This window comes from Mesoplodon bidens (genome assembly GCF_964165515.1).
Source record: "Mesoplodon bidens genome assembly, chromosome: X".
NCBI lineage: Eukaryota > Metazoa > Chordata > Mammalia > Artiodactyla > Ziphiidae > Mesoplodon > Mesoplodon bidens.
Window position 1 is genome coordinate 39,194,233 of NC_138163.1, and position 20,415 is coordinate 39,214,647.

Sequence of the window (20,415 nt, forward strand, 5' to 3'; positions counted from 1 at the left end):
TGTGTTTTTCTCCTCTTTACCCTGCTGGCTTCCATGAGAATAGAGAGATGGATAATCTCTTCTTCCGATATATGTTACCTTGAAATGCTTGCCTGGATTAGTTCAATTTAGTAACATTTCCCAGTACAATTTTCTTTTTTATTAATTGTTTTGATTTATTATAAAAACATTCCTGTTCATTATAGAAATAGTGGGAAAACAGAATGTTAGACCTAAAATGTACCTGAATCTGGATAGCTTCCCTGGAAAGGAATTTAGAATTTATGGGGTCATCTTATGGTCCCAAAAAATGGCCTCGATCTCTGATTTTGATTACTTAATAGACACAGTAAATAATATTTTTCTATTTCAAGAGGGCTATGTGGTGCTCATTTGAAGGGTTTAGAAAATGTAGAAAGTTTAAGGAAAAAAGAGTAACAATTGCTCAAAATTCCACCCCCCAGGGAGAAATATTGCTAACATTTTGACTTATATCCTGGTAGCCATTTCTTGATAGGATTGAGAACCTAATGTATATATGTATTTTATAGCTTTTTCGCTTAACATATCGTAAAACTATTCTATTTTATCAAAAATTTTTCTTAAATATAATCTTTTTTTTTTTTTTTTGGTGGTACGTGGGCCTCTCACTGTTGTGGCCTCTCCCGTTGCAGAGCACAGGCTCCGGATGCACAGGCTCAGTGGCCATGGCTCACGGGCCCAGCTGCTCCGCTGCACATGGGATCTTCCCGGACCGGGGCACGAACCCGTGTCCCCTGCATAGGCAGGCGGACTCTCAACCACTGCGCCACCAGGGAAGCCCTCTTAAATATAATCTTTAAAGAATGAATAGTATTTTATAGTATGGAAGTGCCGTAATTAACTATTTTTCAGTAAACATTTAGGTTTGGAAAATTTATCACCATTGTAGTTGACTTTGAGATAAACTTCTTTCCACATAAAAAAGAAAATTTGAAAAACTGAAATGTATGAAGAATACAAATTAGAATCACCTGTAATAAGCATTACTATAAATTTAATGTATTTCCTTTCAGTATTACATATACTACCTTTCCCATTTTTATGTAACTTGTAACCATCATTATATATGTATACATGTATCTATACATTTATATGAAGTTGATTCTTATTTATGGATTCCATATTTGCAAATTCCCCTACTTATGAAAATTTGTGACCCTAAAATCAACACTCACGGTGCTTTCACGGTTATTCATGGACATTCACAGAGTGGCAAAATATTTGAGTCACCCAACACACATTCCCAGGTGAGATTGAACAAAGTGAGACTCTGCTTTCTTGTTTCAGCTTTTATATTGTAAACAAGCAATCCTCTTTAAAGTCTATTAAGTGCCATGTTCAAATTTCTGTGATTTTTGTTGGTGATACATATGTGTGTGGGGGGGTATAAAAATATAGAGCATTGTATGTGCCTGTATTATATACACATCCAGGGGATTGTACCCCACTCTTTCAATTTTTATTATAAGTAACATTTTCTCATGTTATTAAGTATTTTTGAGAACCTGATTAATGGCTGCCTAATATTCCAACCTAAAGATATACTAGGCTTTTATCAACATGACATTATTATGGGGCATTAGGTTTTATTTTTATTTTTTTACATAACAAAAAATTTATTTAATTTAGTTTTGGCTGCATTGGTTCTTTGTTGCTGTGCGCGGGCTTTCTCTAGTTGCGGCGAGTGGGGGCTACTCTTTGTTGTGGTGCACGGGCTTCTCGTTGAAGTGGCTTCTCTTGTGGCTGAGCATGGGCTCTACACGCGCGGGCTTCAGAAGTGGCACACGGGCTCAGTAGTTGTGGCTCACAGGCTTAGTTGCTCCACAGCATGTGGGAGCTTCCCGGACCAGGGCTCGAACCCGTGTCCCCTGCATTGGCAGGCAGATTCTTAACCACTGCGCCACCAGGGAAACCCTAGGTTTTAAAATTGTTGCTGACGATTAATGCATCCATCACATCAATAGGCTAAAGAAGAAAAATCATGTAATCATGTTAATAGATGTAGAAAAAGCATTTAACAAAATCTAATATCCATTCATGATAAAAACTCAGCAAACTAGAAATAGAAATTTCCTTAACTTGGTAAAGGACGTCTACAAAAAACCTATAGCTAACATCATACTTAATGGCAAGAGACTAGATGCTTCCTGCTGTGATCAGGAATAAGACAAGGATTTCCCTACTAACCACTCCTTTTCAATATTGTACCGGAGGGCCTAGCGAATTCAATAAGACAAGAAAAGGAAATAAAAGTTATACATATTGTGAAGAAGAAATAAACCTGTCATCAGTCACAGATGACATGACTGTCTATGTAGAAAATCCTAAAAAAAAAAACCCCAAAACTCCTGGAACTAATAAACAGTTATAACAAGGTTCCTGGATACAAGGTTAATACAAAAGTCAATTGCTTTCCTATATACCAGCAATGAACTATTGGAATTTGCATTTAAAACACGGTGCTATTTACATGGGCACCGAAAATGAAATCATCAGGTATAAATATAACAATATGTATATGATCTATATGTGAACAACTACAAAACTGATGAATGAACTCAAAGAAGATTTAAATAAATGTTGAGATATTTAATGCACATGGATAGGAAGACTCAATCTTGTTAAGATGTTAGTTCTTTCCAACTTGATCTACAGGTTCAAGGCAAATCCAACCAAAATTCTAGCAAATTATTTTGTTGATGTCGACAACCTGATTCTAAAGATTATGTGGAGAGGCAAAAGACCCAAAATAGCCAACACAATACATAAGGAGAAGAAAAAATTTGGAGGACTGACACTATTCAACTTCAAGACTTACTACAAAGCTACAGGACTGAAAACAATGTGGTGTTGGTGAAAGAATAGACAATAGATCAGTTGGGTAGAACAGAGAGCCCAGAAATAGACCCCCACAAATATTAACTGATCTTTGACAAAGGAGCAAAGGCAATTCAATGGAGAAAGGAATGTCTTTTCAACAAATTGTGCTGGAACAACTGGACATCTACATATCCCCCCCCACCCAATCTAGACATGGGCCTTACATCTTCCACAAAAAGTAACTCAAAACAAATGATCAACTTATATGTAAAATGCAGAACTATGAAACTCCTACAAGATAAGACAGGTGAAAATCTAGGGGACTTTGGATTCGATGATTTTCTAGATATACCAAAAGCACTATATCCATTGAAGAAATATTTGAAACGTTGGACTTCATTAAAATTAAAGACTTCTGCACTGCTAAAGGCACTGTTAAGAGAATGAGAAGAAAAGGCACAGATTGAGAGAAAATCTTTGCTAAGCACATTTAAAATATTGATATCTAAAATACACAAAAATCTCTTAAAACTTAACAATGAGAAAACAACACAGTTAAAAGATGAGCAAAAGAGCTGCATAACCACCTCACCAAAGAAGACAGACACTTGACAAATAAGCATATGAAAAGATGCCCAACATCATGTGTCATCAGGGAATGGTAAATTCAAACAGTAGTGAGATACTACTACTTACTATTAGAATGGCTAAAATCCAAGCACCGACAACACTGGATGCTGGTGAGAATGTGGAGCAACAGGAATTCTCATTCATTGCTGGTGGGAATGCAAAATGATACAGTCACTTTGGTGCCAGTTTGGCAATTTCTCAGAAAATTAAACATATTTCTGCCTTAAGATCCATTAGTCACACTCTTTGATATTTACCCAAAGGAGCTGAAAATTCACATCCACATGAAAACCTGCATGTGGATGTTTATAGCAGCTTTTAGATATAGTTGCTGAAACTTGGAAGCAACCAAGATGTCCTTCAGTAGGTCAAATGGATAAATTGTGGTACATCCATAAAATGGAATATTATTCAGTGATAAAAAGAAATGAAATCTTATGCCATAAAAAGAGACAGAGTAAGTTAAATATATATTGCTAAGTGAAAGAAGCCAATCTGAAAAGGCTACATACTATATGATTTCAAGTATATGACATTCTCGAAAAGGGAAAAATATGGAGACAGTAAAAAGGTCATTGGTTGCCAGGGGCTGAGAAAAAAGAGGGACTAATAAGTGGATCACAGAGTATGTTTAGAGTGGTGAAACTTTCCGTATGACACTATAATGGTGAACACATGTCCTATACATTTGTCAAAACCTATAGAATGTAAAACACCAAGAGTGAACTCTAATGCAATCTATGGACTTTAGTTAATAATGATGTATTAATATTGGATCATCAGTTGTAACAAATCTAGCATACTAACGCAAGATGTTAATAATGGGAAATTGTGTGTGTGCAGGGGGTGGGGAGGTGTTAAGTGGGCACATGGGAACTCTGGACGTTCCACTCAATTTTTCAATAAACTGTAAACTGCTCTAAAATATAAAGACTAATTATGAAAAACTGTTGCTGAAATATCAGACAACCCTGTCATTCTGAAATTCTGCTTTTGTTATTCATACTGCCAGTGGCACATCACTTACATAAGGAATAGATTTATCATGTATTTTAATACAGAGATGTTTATAAATGTCTCAACAAGCAGGTTGTACATGCATTTCACTAAAATATTCTGGGTATGCAAAGGTCACTTCTCAAGTTCTCCTGAAGTGTTTGAGGTGGTGTGTTAATACAACCGGGGTCGAAATTCCCCCCCACACACACTTTTTCTCTAGCCTTTGATGAAGCAGAAGAGGCAAACTCGGGCTTTTCGGAGGGCAGGTAATCAAAGGTGCACTTGGCCTAGGGGACTTTGAGCTTTCTAAAGGGCAGAATCTCTGTAAGAGGCAGCCCGTGAGCTCAAATCAAACAGCCTCGAGTGCATGTGCTGTTTCTTATTCTCCAGGGCTGAGTGGGTTTTGGTGTTGAAATTACTTTGGCACCGTGAGCAGCTGGGGAATTGGTATGTGGGGGATCATGAAGAGAGTCTTTGGTTAGTTTTGTTCTAGGTCACCTCGAGTCCCAGGGGTATTCCATCTGCTCGAAGCTGTGAATGACAGGTTCTTTCTTTTTTTCTATGTGCCTACCTCTCTCAGACAGGGGGTCGGGAAATCAGGGCTCCCCGATTTGGTACCCCTCTGTGTTCTGAAATTGTGTTTATAACAAGTAAGCCGTGAGAAGTAATGAAAAACCCTTGGTGAAGTCAAGGTGTTATAGAAAACCAAGGTTTTATTGTTTTTCTTCATCACTCCTCAAAGGCAAAGTGAAGGCAGCAGTGCCGAGGTTAATGGCATGCTGCCATTAAAACAAAAAAAAATTGCTCCTGATTTTTGATATATGTTTTCTCTGTATTTGTCCTTACTTTCGAGATATGCAAAGCATGTGGACAAGCTAATTAATAGATGCACTGTTATAACAGATAACCGACCAACAGGAAGTAAAGGTAAATGCCTTCAAGTATCTAAATCAAGGGTGCAGGCAGGGTGAGCCCAAGATCCAGTTCAATTTAGCAAACCTGTATTGAGCACCTACTAGGTATTCACTGTTGGAGTTGGTGACCTTTGCTACCTGACCTGGCTCCAGTGGCCATTTTGATTTGAAATTCTGACTTGCTCTACTCCTATTCTTCATTAAGTATCCAGAATGTTCCTTAAGCAAAATGGTGATAGTTTGATTTTTGTGTCTCTCCTACCACTGGGTTCTGATACTACCTTTTGGCTGCTCTCTTTTGGCCTGATAGCTGGGCGTTTCCCCCCCTGGCTGTCCCAGATTCAAGGCCCCTTCCCTGGATTTGGGAATGTTCTAGTAGATCTTCCTTCTCACCTGCGTAACTATTTGTTACTACCGTGCTCCTGATCCCCTTGAAACATACAAGCTTGGTTCTCATATTTCCAAGACCAGACTCTACCTTCTTGAATTGACAACTGGCTAATTTGAGGAATTAAATGTGTAGTAATTTTTCAATAGTAGAATTGTGCAGTGAAAGAGTGGGAAGGCACGTCTCCCTTCCTTGTTGTATGAATTCATTTAACCAATGACTTTATGGAGAAAGGTGTTTTTTTTTTAATTTCATTCCTTTCTTCCCTTCCTGAATCAAAGGGATAATTCTGATACTGGAAATTTTGGGGAGGAAGAAGGAGAAAATGGTCAGCATCATAACAGACAGTGAAGGAGAGGTTTTGAGCAAGGGGTTCTCCTCTCCTCATTCTACAATTCTGCTTACATTTTGAGTCTTGTGTCCAGATTCAGTGTCTACGAATCAGGTTAGCCAAGTGATGTTTTGGTGGGAGGGAGGGTGACATTGGCAGCAAATGGTACACTTGGCTAATCCCAATAAATGCAACATGCCCAATCAAATGGTTAAAAGAAGACAACAGAAAATATAAAATTTCAGGCCAGAAGCCGTGCTTAAGTGTCATTACTCTCTGTTATGGACTGAATAGTGTTTCTCCCAAACTCATATTTTGAAGCCTTAATCCCCAGTGTGATGGTATTTGTGTATGGGGACTTTGTGAGATAATTAGGTTTAAATGAGGTCGTAAGCATGGGGCCCTAATCCGATAGGATTGGTGTCATTATAAAAGGAGGAGACGAAAGAGAGTGCACAGGGAAAAAATGAGGGCACAGCAAGGAGGCAGCTGCCTACAAGTGAGGAAGAGAGCCCTCACCAAAATTAAATTTACTGTCACCTTGATCATGGACTTCTGGCCTCCAGAACTGTGAGAAATAAATTTCTGTTGGTTAAGGTACCCAATCTGTGGTATTTTGTTATGGCAGCACAGGCAGACTAAACTAATACACGCTGCAACTCAAATTTCTTATTGCAAAACATCTGTACAGTGTTTACCTGCTTACAGCAGTGTCTTCAGTGTTCCCTTCAGCCCAAGTATTTATTATACCCCAAGATACTAGGCATTGGTAGTTGTCCAGAATTAGTAAAACTCTCCTTCTTTTGCATCTATCAGACATCACAACTTCACACAGACCTGGCTGAAAGAGGCAGACTAGACCAAGCAAAGGCCATCTTGCCGAAGTCTCTACAGTGACGTGGAACTAAATGTGACAAAAATAGTTATTCACCCGTCACTTTTCACAAGTCCCCCGCAATTCTGATGCCAAAAATTATCTGGGCTTTGAAGAATTAATTTTTAGGACCTAGAGATTCTTTTAAAGTGTATACTATTTCTGTAGGTGGTTGATCGGGCCTATCAAAGTTAACTGGTAGCCTGGGAAAGACAGCTTAATGTGGGGGAGAAGAGATGCCTACTTAGGTTTAACTGTCATGCCATGCTTTAGTATATGGTAGAGAAACAATCAAAATAGAAAGCTTCATCAAAAAGATATATTTTTGATCACCTAATATAAATCGAACACCTAATATGAATGGGAAATATATATATGAAGACAGAGTATTTTTCAAGAAATTGATTTTTAGCTATGAAAACTTTTGGTAACAACAACTTCCTCAAAACCTCAATTTATAAAATAGATATAAATGAAGCAGCTCTGTTTAAATTAGAGATGGGCTGCCTGAGCAGCAATGACATTTGAGACCCCCTTTTAGAGCACTAAGGCTCTTGAAGAACTCACCCTTTCTTACTTAAAGTATCTTGCTGTTTATAAGATTTGATTCTTTGGGGAAAGATGGAAGAATTCTTACACTGAAACATGATGGAAGGGGTACTATGCTATTTCCAAGGTGTTGCTAAGAGATAAGCAGTATCATTTAAAAGGCAGGCAAAGAAAGGAGAGATGCTGAAGATCCTTGGGGTGCAAGGCTTACATATTTACTCAGGTCACATAATGTTTCATGGAATCAGAACCAAAGAGCCGTGGCTTCCTTCAACAAGTTCCCTTCCCACCCATCCTGCTTTGAAGTAGAATTTTTGCCCGCTTTCAAAGAAAACCTAAGGGAACAATATCAAACATTTCGGGGAAAGAGATAACCTCTCCTGGCAAGCAGGTAGGTGAGATAGAGAGATGATTGATAGTATCAGTGGAAAGGACAGATCAAAGTCCTTTCATACATAATATTTAGAGTATTATTAGATGAGTGCCCATGGTTGTCATTTAAGTAGTATTCCCTCCTCCCCTTCCCTCTAAGTTTTAAGTACAAACCAGGACTCTTCAGCCACCCCTGATACAGTCAATGCTATTTGGATGGATTGTGGTTTAATTTCTTCCTATCGCATTATATAAATTCACTTACCAATTCAGTTTTCCTGGCTGGATTTGAAGAGGTGGTAAGGAAGGAAGCTAAAATGCAACTCATCGTGACATCAAGCCCCCCAAACACAATGGTAGAACTAGCCTTGGGTGGGGGGCGGGCACTGACTCATACAAAGAATTTCAGAGTAGACATTCCCTGGCCCACCTAGGATTCTACTTCTGGTCCTGATTTTGGATGGAAATGAGAGAAGTCACAGAAAACTTCTCACAAATTATATTGTTTCCCCTTTTAAAAACGGATGTATTTGGCTCTCAGATGGCTTTTTGGTCATCCAAAGTCTTCTAAGAAGTGCAAATGTCTCCAGGAGAGAAATAGTGGAATTCATTACTAGTTGTTATCTTGGGGAAATAATAATAGCTAGCTGAGAAGAAAAGCCAGTGGAACGAGGGTTCAGAACTGGCACCTGGGTAGAAAAGTGGAGTGCCGACAGGGGAGGTGAAGGGACAGCTCTGTTCCCATCCAGCTTGTTGGAAAGCATGGATTTAGGAATGGAAGTGAATTCCTGAGTTACTGGTTACAATCATATAGAAGTACAAGTTTACACTGAACGAATCCATTTGCTAAATTATTGAGCTATTACTTAGAAACTTATTCCTTGCAATGTCAATAGTTTAGGACTGGTTTGAACTATGCTTAAAGAGGAAATGATCATTTATTTCCTATTAAGAGCTAATGATCCCACTATGTGCTTTATATTTATGATTTTCATTGAACCTTCATGGTCACCCTGGTAGGTAATTATTATTTTCCTTAGTTTATGCATGTAAAGTGCTGTGCTCATTTATTCTATCTGTCTCCCTGCAAATTTCTCAATTTTCAAAAGTCTAATTCAACTTCTCATTAGTATTTTATGTTTAGAATCATTTATGTAAATGAGGTAATGTAAATGTAATTTACATTATGTAATGTAAATGTAAACAGTTTTGGAAGTTTCTCCTAGTACTTGGGAATTCGGGGTGTTAATTCACTGCTTTAAAGAGGATCACATTTCAGTTTATAACCATGGCAGTCTTGGGTGCCATTTGGGTCTTTTATTCCTCTATTATTACCAAACCTAGAAAGAACTCTATGAAGGTGATTCACTTAGGCACTTAGACACTTAGATCCTTTATGGTAAGGTGGAAATGATTATGTGCCCACATACTTAATTGGAAAAACAAAATATGTCTTTTTTCCAAATCAATTAATAAAATCATGTAATCTCTCTCTCTCACACACACACACACACACATGCACACGCACATATTTTCCTTCCCAATAGACCTGTCCATCTCCACAGATGTATTTTCTGAACTTACAGTATATTCATTCATTATAGAAAAAAACGAACTTACAGAGAAAGTTTCCTTTTTAAAAATCACTATTGGTGTGAACCCAGTTTCTTAAATTGAGATGTTTCATTTGCTTTTTCTCCCTTGAATACTTAAATACAGTTCCAACAAGAGCCAGAGAAATTCAATGAGATCTTGAAAAGAATTCGTGATTGTTCTGACTGGCTGCTGTTACCAGCCTGTAACAAATTTCAACTTTAATCATTCTGAAATGAAATAAATTGCCAAAGTTATAGTAAAGCCTTCTTACCCAGCTTGGAAAGGAAGCTCACAAAACTACTGCAGCTCTAAAAGTCATCTATTGTATTTCAGAATACCATGTGGAAGAGTGAGGCAGGGAGGTATAGTGGAAAGTGTATCGTACTATGAGTACTACAAGCCCTGTTCCCGAGTGTCTTTGGTTTGGTTTCCTTATCTTTAAAATAGAGTATTTGGTTAGCTGATCTCTGTGGGTACTTATGACTCTAACTCCCAAAATGGACATGAAATGGAAGTTCTTCCATGTATGTGGACTTGGAAATTCTTAGATGAAGGTAAGGCTGATGTATGAGTCTACTCTTTGAAATACATTCTCTTATTCTCTCTATTCATACCTAAAAATACCACCTCACATTAGTAATTCCTTCAGAGATGAGCAGCATTATTTGGAATGGAGTATTTCTCCCCTTCCGGTAGAACCTTTTTCCTCTGTTAGCTTTGGAGACCATACCTGGCTATCTCAGAAGTGATTTACCTTTAGCATCATTGGGAAACATTGCTTCAATAAAGGAGATAGGTAAACAATGAGAGAAGCAGATGACATCCCGGAAGAGAGAAAGGTACAGAGAGTATACAGGTTTTCCCTAGAGTTAGAGAAGAAGGGAAAAACCTGGATGCTGTTGGAGAGCCTTACAGTATTGTTTTCTGCTCACCGTTTTGGCCATTGCTAGGGCTGAAAGGTTTTTCCATTATATAGGCTCCCAGCATTTTACATCTGACTGTGGGAGTAGTCAGTGGCTTTTTATAGCATCGTGTGTCTACAGATAGGTTCGAATTACCTTTGAGGAGAAGGGAATGACCATTTATTTTCTCTAATCAGCTGGTGATTCTATATATTTTTCACATTTATTATTTCATTGATTTATTATTATTATTACATTTATTATTTCATTGATTCTTCCTGACCACCCTGCTAGGTAGTTATTATTTTCCCCAGTTTGTATAGATGAGGTGAGTGATGATATTCAGGAATTGTGCTGAATGAAATTTTCTTACGTTTGCAAACTTGTACTCCCTTTAGCCTTTCTACTTCTAATTCTAAAGTCTTGACTTCATTCCAAAACCAATCCTATTTCTGACCATTTAGACTTGGCATTTAAATTCACCTAAAGTATTTTGGATTGATTCCCCTCTGGCATTTCCAATTCCAGATATCTTGGGTAGGGTACCACGTTTCCAGTTCTAGCCCCCAGGAACAAATCCTTAACACCAGACACTAGGCTAATAACCCTACCTAAGTTCTTCCATTTAGGCCCTTTCTGTCCCTATTCTAGGGAAACAGTAACCTTCTACCCATGCTGTGACGTACCACCCTTCAGATGAAATACAGGCAAGTGTCTTGGAAAGGCCCTATCATGGACTTGTGAAAGATCTCACAACTATAGACAATAGAGCCAGGATTCAAATCCAGGTTTACCGGACTCCCAAACTGTTGATTTTCTTCATTCTGCTATCATACTTTCTAACTGAAAATCAGTTAAACTAAGAATCCTATTCACCCATCTTACTGTGGCTTTCCTATTTATCTGGTCTTATAGACCCCAAGATCCCCTGAATATGGTCTTGCTGACTTCAAGACATGTAAAATTTAGCGAGTTCCTGAGAGTAAGTAGGACATCCTCTTGCCACTTAAAACTCGGTTTTTAGAGTGTCTTATATCCAGCACTGTTACTAATTCACCGTGCTAGAGGGCAGGGAAATGAGAGCTATGTGCTGGGCTTGGGACTGCATGCTTTCTGTGTATGAGCTCATTTAACCCCTTCCATCAGCTGTCCGAGGTACTTACTATCATATACTTCATTTTATATATAGGGAAACTAAGGTGTAGAGAGGTCAAGTGACTTGGCCAAGGACAAGATATTAACCGCTCGTCAGATTCATGTGCTCGCCCACATTATCCAGGCCTTTTGCATTTAGGCAAGACCATGCAGTTCATTGTGGTGGATGGGCTGTGGATAGAATTGCTGTCTCATTTCTGCACTGAAGCAGTTAAGGGCTAGTGTACAGCCCTTCAGCTCTCTCTTCTCCTGTCTTGGTGACCTGGAAGGATATAGCTACAAAATGGTGGGGCCTCTGCCAGCCTGGATTTCTGAGTGACAACAAGGGGTAGAATCCCCCAGTGGCCCGTGTTGGATTTATACCTTCAGTGAGAAATAAGCCTATTGTGCATTAAACCACTAAGATTGGAGAGTTAATTTGTTACCACAGCATTACCTACGCCATCTTGCCTAATACAGTGGCAGATGCAAGGATTTGAACCCGAGGCTGTGTGTCTCCAGAATCTGCATTTTGTTGCATTTTTAGGACGAAGTCTAAGCCTCCATGGTCATCTAAGCAAGTCTGATAGCTTGCTTAGAAGGGACCATGTGCTGGCTGAAACTTGGGAACTTTAGAACTGTGGCAAGTTCATCCCCTTCAGAGGAGTAATGGCTGATCTAAAATAACTATTAAGGCTGGAGATTTTCTACTGCATTATCCACTCCTTCCCCATTATGAGAAGTTACAGGAGAAAGGATCTGACTGCCTCTCAGCATATTTTCACCTTTGAGGTTAAAAAATATATTTTCTACTCCAAGGCATTTTGCTTTTACATTGCAAATGCATTTGGACTCTTACAGTTTTATGTCTTTTAAACATTTGTTGCATTATGGGAAAAAACTACCCTTAACAGCTTTCAAGAGCCTCTGCTTAACGCATATTGTTTGCTCCTTTCCTCTAGGTGTGAATTAATGTATTAATTAATTATTGGAGTGGGTGTTGCTTGTCAAAAAAGGAAAAACTATGTGGCAGTTAGAAGGCATCTTGGTACATTTCAAAGCTGTGTTTGGGCATCGCTCTGGCTCTGCGGATTGTTCAGAACCTCTCCTAATACTCATTAGGAAGAAAGCATTATTACAAGTGAAGCTAAGATGTGCATTTGCATAATTTCCAGATCTGTGTGTGTTATTCATTCAATTATATTGTTGGTTTAATCACAAAGTTGTTAAGCTATTTTCAGGAAGTATTTGAGAGCTGTCTTTATGATGTGTAGCTCAATTTTATTCTGAAGAAATTCAGTTACACTGACCATTAAAACAATATAATCTAAAATGGAAGTTTCCATAGTTGGTTGACAAAACAATCTTGTTTTATTCCTCACTGGCGAATTGATAATTTGCTGGTCAGCTAAACAAAGTCTCATAAATTGCCTTGTGTGGGGATAGTATTAAAATATGAGACGCGTTTTTTTCTCCTGAAGAATTTTCAATTTAAGGAAAATTTTAGAATTTAATAATTATGCTTTAGGTTTTACAGTACTGTGCTCTTCTTGGAGTTGGAAGGTGATGGCCATTTTAAGGATGGGAATTTTATTTGATTATGGAAACAGAGCTATCATTTTACTTTCCATGGTGGAGATTTTTGGATAGCTTCCCCTCCCCCATACCCTTTTTGTACATGAAAATCTCCTATTGGGACCCCATGATAATTTAGGTCATCAAAAAAATCCAAGTGAAATGCGTTTTCTCAAGGCCCAGCTTCCAGTCTGGTATAAGAATATAAAATCTTTCTGTTTATTATCTCTCATCCTCTTACTGTGTCACCTGCACAGTCTTAGGCAAATATTGGGTTGGCCAAAAGGTTTGTTCAGGCTTTTCCATAACATCTTATGGAAAAACCCAAATGAACCTTTTGGCCAACCCAATATATCATGACTGTTTATTACCATGATTATATTGCTTTATCATAACAAGGATTTTTAACTGACTCATTTCTGACTCTTTAAAGACATGTTGAAAGAAAGAGTAAGTTCAGGTGCAGATTTAAAACTTTTCTTGTTTCTTCTTACGAGGGTATGTTTATGGATTTACAAGTTTTAGTCTAGGTCATGTTGGATGACCAAATCATGGAAGACTTGAATCAGTTATTAGGTAGCAGAAGAGATATTGGAGTGCTCTGGCTTTATTAATAAATCAAAACTGGATTCAGGAGTTAAAAAGAACAATGGTGGTCATTGACAGACTGATGGATGATTTTTTAGCCAGAAAATACAGCCCTATTTTCCTAGAGGGAACTGTAAGTCATGAGAAGCTCTAACTTTCCCTCAGTTAAGCTCGGTCACTAACCAGTGACTTTGATCTTGCTCAGTCACTAACCAGCTGTATGACTTGGGCAGGTCTTTCTGGGTCTTATTTTTCTCATTTGAAGCACAAGAGGGTTGGAGGATATCTCTAGGATCACTCAGAGCTCGAAAACTAGTTTCTGTCATTCTCAGAAACACTAGTAGGTAATCACATATTCATAATTTAACTGTCTCTGTACACAGATATGAAGATGTGTTATATTCAGTTTTAAAATTGAACTTGTTAATTGGAAACTAGGTATTAATCATTATTTAAATTCACTCTTCTGTTTCCAAATCCTTTTGTGTGTGTTGCCCTGGCTTTTGTTAAAACTTTTCCTAGAGACATGTTTTCTTTGTCTTAAAATCATCTAACCAGTGATGTCATTATAAACCCAGATTTATGGAAGAAAATGCACAGATTATTATTATTATTATTATTGCGGTATGCGGGCCTCTCACTGTCGTGGCCCCTCCCGTTGCGGAGCACAGGCTCTGGATGTGCAGGCTCAGTGGCAATGGCTCACAGGCCGAGCCGCTCCGCGGCATGTGGGATCTTCTGGGACCAGGGCACGAACCCGCGTCCCCTGCATCGGCAGGCAGACTCTCAACCACTGCGCCACCAGGGAAGCCCCAGATTATTTTTAAAAAGGAAAAAAGTTTAACTGTGGTTGAAACAGTCACTATTAATAGTTTTGATTTCTATTGAGTTCACTCTAGGAGAAGTTCATAGCTCAGTATTTCTGTTAAACCATGCAAGGAATAGAACAGAAAGAAAGGAAAAGATGAATGAAGGCTAGGGACTTGTATGAAAATAAAAGAGATTTTGGAAATAATCATAAAAGGAGCTAGAAGGCAATTCCTGGCCTCTGGTGAGAAGCTTGCCCTGGGCTCATCTCCCCTGCCATTGCCCAGGTGTTATGCTAAATAATGGCAACATATCTTCCTGTTGCCTAAGGACAGAAACGGATCTTGAGTTTTAATCTGACAGGGTACAACTCAAATGAGATGTGTCTGTTTCCTTTTTTCACTAAACTTTAAAAAATAGTGAAAACTTGGAACTTCTATGACAACTTTTGGGGGCTCTCATAATCTTTTACACATAGATGTGCCATCACGTACAGTTTACAAAATAATGTCATGCTTAACTGAGGGAAAGTTAGGGCTTCTCATGACTTACAGTTCCCTCTAGGAAAATAGGGCTGTATTTTCTGGCTAAAAAATCATCCATCAGTCTGTCGATGACCATCATTGTTCTTTTTAACTCCTGAATCCAGTTTTGATTTATTAATAAAGCCAGAGCATCCCAATATCTCTTCTGCTACCTAAATTTGCCAAGATGTTTGTTATTGAAACAATTCAAAGGAATAATGTGATTTATAAGCCATAACCAAAACTTGCCCTTTTGAAATTCTTTTCTAGATATGACCTTAAAAACTCAGTAGGTAATTAATTTCTTTATCAAACTTGTAATTGATTATCCATTAGGTGCCAGAGACTATATTAATTGCATCCACCTCAAACTTTCTACTGCCTGAAATGGACCACTACATTGACTGCTAACTGGGTTCATTTTATAGTCTTCTCGAAATAGTTTTCATTTCTCCATTTCACTACAAGATACACAAGATGGGCTTCTCCATCTACCTCCAGCCCTGACAGTAGGCCAAAGAAGTATGTCTTCCGTAGATCTTAAGCATGTATCTTTAGCTGAGATCCCAGCTGTTCCTTACCTCATCAGTACTGAGTGAATCTGAAATCTTGCTACACAATGCCTTATATCATTTCCCAAAAAGAATGCACTACACTCGGGAAGGTTTCATAGCTGTTAATAAATGCAAGTGTATTCTAAAAGATTTCCAGAGGACATGTTAGTCATCACATATTAGGTTCAAATGGGCAGCCCAACTTTTGCCAACAAAGACCAATGAATAGCATTTTAGGAAGACAGGAACCAGGAGGGATGGTAAGAAGGAAGACAAAGTTTGAAAACATAGGTACAAACAGAATCAGATGCCGTAAGTTTTGTTAACTTAAAATAGGTGAGTATTGTGAAAAATACAGATGCCAAAATCAGGAGGCATAGGTACCTAAATTCATAAGGAGGTTGTGCAGAAGCCAAAACTAAATAGGGTAAACTGCAGTCCTAATGTTGGACTGACAGGGGGAGAACTGAGTGGGAATAGCAAGTGACTTAATTAGGATGGATTTTGTGACTAGATTTGGAGACAGATTATACCTAATCTAGGGAGCTAGGTACAAGGGCATGAAACCAATCAGGCCCTGACCTTTATTTAGATAGTTGGCATTTTCAGATTATAAATTTACATTATTAATAACCATCCTTTAGTTTGTTGATTGTGTTTGCCTTTACAAACCCTTTTCACACAGATTTCCTCATTGGTGATTTATGATAATCATGATAGGCAGAGTAACTATTATTTATTCCAGTTTATAAATAAAAACATGGACACAAAGAGGTTAAGTGACTTGACCTAGATAATATCACTGCAAACTGGTGTGGTTCCCATTTATTGTCAGGCACTTGATAGCCCTCTATTTTCTCAGTTCTCGTAACAGCCCTGTGAAGTAGATAGGTATTATCTTTATTTGATAGATGAGGAAATATGAGTTCAGAGAGCTGGGATAACTTAGCAAAGATCACATGGTAGGTGGCAGAGTTGGCCGTTGAACCCAGTCTGTCTGGCTCCAAAGCTTGTGCTCTTGACGACTGGGCTGTGTTATTTTCTGTTTCCGTTACTACAATTTTCACATTAACACCTGCTTCCAAGATAATTTTGTGGTTCACTTCATTCATTTCTGGCATTGTGAACCCCTCTAAATTCAGTAACAGCAGGGCTGCTACTGGCCAGGCTATTGGGATCAACTCACAGATGTTGTTTTACGTTTATAGTCTCCATGCAGGGAGGGGGGTGTGTTCCCACATTGCATTCCCTACAAGTTGCAGATCTCTGAAATGCTCACAGTGTACATATTTTGCTTCTGGCACGTTTTTCAGAAGGTACATTCCAGAACTTTTGTAGGAGGAGGCAGAGGAGAGGAGCATGCTATGATTTGAGCTTTTTCATAGCATGCCTGGGGAACTGAAATTCAGTCAATAGCAAGTGGGTTCTTTTGGGTTTCAAAGATGAGAAATAAGGGACCTTAGTGAAGGGAGAGAGAAAGAAGCGTAGACAAACTTTCCTTACTTCATGATTTTGCCTGGGGATAGCCCTTCCCGGGAACCATTTGGTTTTGGGTGTCTCTTGCAGGGTATATGAAGAGATGAAAGAAACAAGAGCCATTGACATTGACATGACTCACAAAACATATGGCTCTAAATAATGAGACCCTTTATCTTGGAGAAGAATCTAAAGGGCATGGGAGAAACCCTCACATAACTCATTTAAAAAAAATAAAGCTGAATAATTTCCTTTCTGAGACCATAATCTTTTGGCCTTTTTCAGATGTTGCACCAAGAAATAAAAGCTTAGGGTTGGTAGAAATAGCATCAGTTCATTAGGAAACCTCTGGATGGTGTAAGTATTTGCCATTAGCCTTCTGTTTCTTTAGCTGCTAGGGGGCCAAGAACATTAAATTATTTTAAAAAATTAAATAAAAACTCCTGTGTTCAAATGTCACTGCTTCTCTGGAAATGACATCATCTGTTAGCTAAAATATTGAGAAAATGAGTACATCCTTATGTGGTGGAACGTGTGGGGAGCAAAACTGAGAGTGGGTGGTTTTAAAGCTGTTGAGAACCTTCCCAACATGAGGTCTGTTTATTAAGAGGCTTTGGAGTGGATGCTCATGTACTTCCTAAATAAACAAAGAGCCTCATCTTATTCATCTGAATTTGTCCTCTTACTCAGGACTTAACTGTCTACACTGGTGGTGGTCGTCTGTAGGCTTTCAGTTTTACATGGATCAGGAAGCCATGCTTTAAGACACAAACAATAAAGCTCAGGAAAAATTGATATGATAGTATTCTGTAGGTGGGTTGGTGGTAGTGGGGGTGTTGTAGAGAGAGATATGGTAGATTACAGATTAAGGGCAAATGTGTGCCCTCATGCTCAGATAAAATGCTAAGGATGGTGGGAGCCCTGAAGCAAAAACAGGGGATTGTGAATTGGCCTCAGAGCTTGGCCTAACCTTGGGTCCAGGTGACCCAGTGAGTGTCCTAGAAGAAACAGTGCCTGAGTGTTGGTGGCCAGCTACTGGGATTGGAGGTTAGCCCTTTTGAGAACATGCTTTGGGTCCAGAGAAATCTCTGGGGAACATTCATCTTTATGTCCTGAACGTAGTCACATTGTGTTCTTTGTAATTATTACCTTTACACTAAAAGTAGATAAGAATATTTCCATGTTTCATACCCTAGGGTCTCTCTTTAGTTTCTGACTCAGCTTTTTTGATATAGAGGTGAAGTCACTCAGAACTGAAATTCTCCACGTCCCCTATTGGGTCCTTACAAACAGAAGACACTTTTGCAATCTACCAGTTTCTCAGTATAGTGATCATATTTCAGAAACAAACCGTATATGCATGGGCTTATTTCTGGGTTCTTTATTTCTGCTCCATTGGTCTATGTGTCTGTTTTTATACCAGCACCATACTGTTTTGATTACTATAGCTTTGTAATATAGTTTGAAATCAGGAAGTGTGATGCCTTCAGCTTTGTTCTTGCTCAAGATTGCTTTAGCTATTTGGCATCTTTTGTGATTCCATACAAATTTTAGGATCTTTTTTCTATTTTTGTGAAAAATGCTACTGGAATTTTGATTGTATTGAATCTATAGATTACTTTCAGTAGTACGATCATTTTAACAATATTAATTCTTCTAATCCATGAACACAGAATATCTTTCCATTTATTTGTACCTTCTTCAATTTCTTGCATCAATGTCTTATAGTTTTCAGCATATAAATCTTTTACCTCCTTGGTTAAATTCATTCCTAAGTATTTTATTGTTTTCGATTCAGTTGTAAATTGAATTGTTTTGTTTATTTCTCTTACAGGTAGTTCACTGTTAGTGTATAGAAATGCAGCTAATTTTTGTATGTTGATTTTGTATCCTGAAACTTCACTGAATTCGTTTATTCTAACAGTTAATTGGGGGAGTCTTTAGGGTTTTCTACGTATAAGATCATGTCATCTACAAAGAGACAGTTTTACTTCTTCCTTTCCAATTTGGATGCCTTGTATCTCTTTTAGATGCCTCATTGCTGTGGCTAGGACTTCCCAGTACTATGTTGAATAGATTTGATGGGCATCTTTGTCTTGTTTCTGATCTTAGAGGAAACCTTTCAGTCTTTTACCACTATGATGTTAGTGTGGGTTTTTCATGTTTAATCTTTATTATGTTGAAGTATTTTTCTTCCACAGATGATCCCCAACTTAAAATGGTACAACTTAAGAATTTTTGACTTTACAATGGGGTGAAAGCAATGTGCATTCAGTATAAAATGTACTTCCAATTTTGAATTTTGGTCTTTTCTGGGCTAGCGATATGTACATATTATCTTGTGATAGTACATACTCTTTTGTAATCCTGGGCACAGCTCTCAGTCAGCCATGCAATCATGAAGGTAAACAATTGATAAACTGTACCCATTCTGTATCAATACAACCATTCTATTTTTCACTTTCAGTACAGTATTCAATAAATTGCATGAGATATTCAACACTTTATTATACAGTAGGCTTTGTGTTAGATGATTCTGCCCAACTGTCGGGTAATAAGTGTTCTGAGCATGTTTAGGATAGGCTAGGTTAAGGCATGATGTTTGGTAGGTTAGGTGTATTAAATGCATTTTTGACTTAAGATATTTTCAACTTATGATGGGTTTATTGGGATGTAACCCCATTATAAATTCAGGGAGATCTTTATTCCTTTTCTTGTTTTGAGTATTTTTATCATGAAAGCATGTAGAATTTTGTGAAATGCTCTTTTTCTGCAGCAATTGAGACAATCATGTGGTTTTGTCCTTTTTGTTGATGTGATGTATTACATTGATTTTTTTTTTTGTATGTTGAATCATGCTTGCATTCCAGGAATAAAGTCTGGTTCTGGTTGGTCATGTTATAATCCTTTTAATATGCTGCTGAATTTGATTGGTTAGTATTTTGATGAGGATTATTTGCATCAATTATTCATTAGGAATATTGGTCTGTAGTTTTCTTTTCTTGTGATACCTTTGTCTGGTTTTAGTATCAGAGTAATGCTGACCTCAGAATAAGTTAGGATGTATTTCCTGCTCTTTAAGTTTTTAGGAGAGTTTGAGAAGGATCATTGTTAATACTTCCTGAAATGTTTTTTTAAATACCATTTCTTTGTATGTTTACATTGACTGGAGAACTTCATATTTTCATATGGCTTCAAGTTCATATCTAAAGTCCTTTTAATTTCAACTTGAAGGACTCCCTTTATCATTTCTTATAAGGCAGGCCTAATGGTAATGAACTTCAGCTAGTGTAGATTTGGCAATGTGTTCGTTTCTCCCTCACTTTTGAGGGACAGTTTTGTTAGAGTTCTCAGTTGACAG